Below are 4,961 nucleotides of genomic sequence, written 5' to 3' on the forward strand. Positions count from 1 at the left end.
AGGCTATTGCGCTCTCGATTCAAAAGAAAACAAGCAAATGACGACAACTTAAGGTTAGCAGAGATGCATGCTTTTGTGAAAAGATTTATGCCCGAATCATACAATTACTGCCACCGTCATACCTTAACGAAAGATCTAGTATAGAGACAGATATTCAGCGACCACAGGCCCTGCAGACCACTCGCTGCTTCCACAAACTGCCTCCATTCCTTCCTGTTCTGTGCCCGGTTCCTCCAGGTGTCTTCAGTTCCCAGGGCTGCTAGGTCCTTCGCCAGGTCGTCCATCCAGCGCTGTCTTGGTCGTCCAATGGGGCGTTTGGTGTTTGGTTTCCCCGCTAGTGTCATCTTCGCCTGTCTTCCATCTGGCATACGGGCTACATGGCCCACCCTTTGTATTCTTTTGCTCTTTATCTTCTGTAGGATAGTTGGTTGTCGCATCAGAAGGTAGATTTCTCATTTTTCACCTTCCTCCATTCTCCGTTATCTAAAACTGGTCCCCATATCTTCCTCGTTACTCTTCTCTCAAATATTAATAGTTTTTCCCTTTCTCGCTTAGTCATGCTCCATGTTTATGAACCGTACATTACTGCTGGGCATATCACTGTGTTGTAGCTTTTCATCTTAGTGTTCGCTGAGATCGATTTAGAGCCGAGCGTCTCTCTGAGGGTATGCATGCATTTCATTCCCGCTGCTATTCTTTCCTTGATGTCCATTTTTATATTGCTGTCCGTAGTAAACCAAGATCCCAAGTATTTGAACTGGTCTACTCTCTTGAACCTCCTGCCATCTATCTCAAGAAATTCTACCTGCTCTTGTCTTCTTCCTAATTGAACTCTGTTTTGTCTCGATTCATTTTGAGCCCTACTTTCTGTGCATTATTGTAAATTTTCCGATACATTTCTTTCAACTCGTGCTTTTATTCACATAATAGTACTATGTCATCTGCATATGCGAGACAATTGAAGGTACCTTTGTAGTGGGACGCGAAATTGAAGCGTCACCCATCCACTAGTGTCAGCCCAGTTTCCAGGTGAATATAAGTTTAATTTAGTGTTTTGCTTATGTATTTTGTAATATTTGTAATGTTCGTGAATTATCTAATGTTTTGTATTTATTTTTTACGTTTCATGTACGGAGAGGGCGGCACAACGAACGGAGACCGCATCTTCACTGCCGGGGACAGAGAGAAAATTGTTGGCCGCTATACGACGCGGGTCGACAGCCAGAGAGCAACAGAAGATTCTGAAACCGAGTTGAGCGTCGTGCTTCTAAAAACTGAAAAAATAAGAATTTGCAATGTTTCTACAACAATGACGTCATAGAAAGTTTAATCACGTTGTAAATGTTCAGTCCTATCTTGTCAAGGCTCAGGTTCACGTCTATATGTAGGAAGATAATAAACTAGTGGATGCTACTAAAGTTTAAATACGTGTTCCGAGAATTTATTTATGAAGAATTATATTAAGGAAGAAGGATTACTGATTTATTTGACAAGATTATTAATTTTGACAACGTTCATCGCGAGTTTGAGTCTTAAAAGTTTATTCAATGTGGTTTTAATATTTATTAAAGCAGATAACGTGCATTAATATAATGTCTGAGAAGAAACAAACGACATCTAAATTGAAAAAAAGTTTGTGCAAACCAATTGGACTGAGTGACGTAATTCTGCGCATACGACTCAAATGATGATGTTTTAATTTCAGTTTCGTTCAAGAACCATTGAGAGACAATTTAAAAAGAATTTAAATAATTTTGAAGTGTGTTGTAACTGACGTAGGTGACGAAGTCTGCACATGGTCATATGTCAAAAGAAAATCATTTATACAAAACTTACGTCGTTACACTACACCGTCCATCTCTACTCCAGCCCACTCGTGTTGCCTACATTCTTTTATTACTTTTTCTAAGACATTGAGCAGAACACATGAGAGACCATCCCCATATCAGAGGCCTGTCTCAATCTCGATTGTTTCTGATGTGGCTCCTCGGAAACGTACTGCTGCCTTTGACCCTTCCATACAAGGTTGCACCATTCTCACTAGCTTCTCAGGGATTCTGAAGTCCCGCATTACATTGTATAGGCTATGCCTGCGGATGCTGTCATATGCACGTTGAAAATCGACGAACAGGCTGTAGATATCTTTATCATATTCCCAATGTTTTTCAAATAATTGACTTAGTGTGAAAAAGTGATCAATTGTCGATCGGTTTGGTCGAAAGCCAGATTGGAACTCCTGTATGTTGTTTCCTATGAATGGTTGCAATTTTCTGAGGATAATAATGGAGAGCACCTTATACGTTACATTCAACAAGCTGATTCCTTTGTACTTACCGCATTCCATTTTGCTTCCCTTCTTGTATATTGGGCATATTATAGCCAATTTCCATTTTTATGGCAGTGTCTCCTTCTCCCATATCAACTGGATCAGTTTGCATATCTCTAAGTGTAAGCTCTCACCTCCCTCCTTGATTAATTCGGATGTTATTCCGTCCTCCCCTGGGACTTTGTTGTTTCTGAGTCCTTTGATTGCGATTTTCACGTCTTCTTCACTAACTTCCCTTTCTTCTTCATCTTTCCTTTGCTCTGTATTGTTTGCAGGTAATATCCCATTTTGGTCTGGGCGATTCAACAGTTCTGAGAAATTTTCTTTCCATCTTTCTACAATTCTTTCCTTGTCATTTATCAAGTTGCCGTCCTTATCTCTAATGAAAAAAAAAAAATTGGGCCCTAATATCCACGTTTCCGATTTTATAATGTATTGGAAGAATTGCCTTGAGTTCTTGTTTTGCCTCTCTGTCTCAACTTGGTCTTAGTAAAGTGGTTAGATGTATTCTCTTCTCTGCTCTTAGGATTCGTTTTCTCTCCCTTCTGATGTTGATAAAATGTTCGCTTTTCTGCTCATTCTCCCTGTCAGCTAGCCACTTCTCTCTCATCTCCCTTCTCTTTTCTGTAGCCTTCTGGCATGTCTCGTTGAACCATTTCCTCTTCTCCATTACCTTCTGTAAGTAGGCTGTTTATGTTTTCTTATTGGCAACGCTACGTAGCGCTCTGTATGCAAATCACTGGCTGTGCTGTGAGCAGTCTGTGGCTAGTTTGCATTGTTATCTGCCATTGTAGTGTTGGGCAGCTGGGTGTTAAAAGCGCGTAGCGTTGCGCAGTTGGAGGTGAGCCGCCAGCAGTGGTGGATGTGGGGAGAGAGATGGCAGAGTTTTGAAATTTGTAACACTGGATGCCATGAACTGCTATATACATTATGACTTTTGAACACTATTGAGGTAAATACATTGTTTGTTCTCTATCAAAATCTTTCATTTGCTAACTATGCCTGTTACTAGTTAATGCCTTCGGTAGTTTGAATCGTTTATTTAGCTGGCAGTAGTGGCGGTCGCTGTATTGCTGTAGCTTGAGTAACGAAGATTTTTGTGAGGTAAGTGATTTGTGAAAGGTATAGGTTAATGTTAATCGGGGCTATTCTTTTGTAGGGATTTTTGAAAGTCAGATTGCGTTGCGCTAAAAATATTGTGTGTCAGTTTAAGGACAGCTATGCATAATTGTTCTAAGGGGACGTTTCACTTCTTTCTTCCCAACATATCCTCCGCTACACTTAGTACCTTGGACTTTATTTCTTTCCACCTTTCCATTACGTTCTCTCTTGGTTCTAGGGTCTCAAGGACCTCAAAACGGTTTTTGATTTCTATAGGATATTGTTTTCTAATGGCACTTTCTCATAGTTTCTCAACATTCAAAGCAGGTTCTAGTGTCCCCTTCATCTTATGCATGTAGGTGAACATGAGTTTAAACCTGCACACAATGGGCAAGTGGTCTGACCCACAGTCGGCTCCTCTACACGAAGATAGCAAAATGAAAGCCGGAGTTTTAAATTTCGCATTCAAGAAATCGTTCACCCAGGAGAATCGTACAACCACACCGTCGTTTAACCAAAGTACAGACTTCCGTATGGACGACATAGTAATAAGCATCCCTGGTGTAGAGCAGCAACTGAAAAACTTGAGAAAAAATATGTCACCAGGTCCGGATGGAATGCCAGTTCGGTTTTACTATACATATATATATATATATGAAGGCAGTAACTGTTCTGGAAATAATAGATTACTGTTGTTGACCGTGCAGCTTTTTCCCTGGAAAAGGCTACCCAGCCATTGACCTTCGTCTGTGCGAATGCGCACAGATTGCCCAAACTCTTACGGGAATCTCCAAAGCGTGCGCGAGTAATGAGTGAATGGGCGAATGTCTATAAGGTACATTACATTTGTAGAATTGTGGACAGTTGGGAATGTGAGTCTCACGGGAGGCGTGCAAGGGATAAGTCTCTGCAGTCGCGCTATTCATCTGTCCTCGGTGGCTCAGATGGATAGAGCGTCTGCCATGTAAGCAGGAGATCCCGGGTTCGAGTCCCGGTCGGGGCACACATTTTCAGCTGTCCACATCGAGGTGTATCAACAACACCTGTCGGCAGCTGAGGGTTTCAGTTAGTCAGCATTTATTCCAGGGAAAAAGCTGCACGGTCAACAACAGTAATCTGTTCTTTCGAGAACAGTTACTGTCTTCATATATATATAAATATTCATGAGACCGAGAAGCTTATGTCCACGATTCAGCACAGTTTTAGAAAGCATCGCTCGTGTGAAACTCAGCTTTCCCTATTCTGATATGATATCGTGCGAACTATGGAGGAAGCATAACAGGCAGATACCATATTTATAAATTTCCGGAAAACATTTTGTGGTGTCACCGCCAGACACCACACTTGCTAGGTGGTAGCTTAAATCGGCCGCGGTCCATTTAGTATATGTCGGACCCGCGTGTCGCCACTGTGTGATCGCAGACCTAGCGCCACCACAAGGCAGGTCTCGAGATACGAGAGAGCACTCGCCCCAGTTGTACGACGACATTGCTAGCGACAATACGGACGAAGCCTTCCTCTCATTTGCCGAGAG

The 4,961-nt window shown here is 41.8% G+C and overlaps 1 non-coding gene across 1 annotated transcript; it reads left to right on the forward strand.

Annotated features, from left to right (window-relative positions):
• The first annotated feature begins 4,356 nt into the window (after positions 1-4,356).
• Trnat-ugu lies at positions 4,357-4,430 on the forward strand. Its single transcript has one exon. It is a non-coding gene; the product is annotated as a tRNA-Thr (tRNA).
• Positions 4,431-4,961: the final 531 nt, after the last annotated feature.

Source organism: Schistocerca piceifrons, chromosome 10, assembly GCF_021461385.2.
Source record: "Schistocerca piceifrons isolate TAMUIC-IGC-003096 chromosome 10, iqSchPice1.1, whole genome shotgun sequence".
Classification (NCBI taxonomy): domain Eukaryota; kingdom Metazoa; phylum Arthropoda; class Insecta; order Orthoptera; family Acrididae; genus Schistocerca; species Schistocerca piceifrons.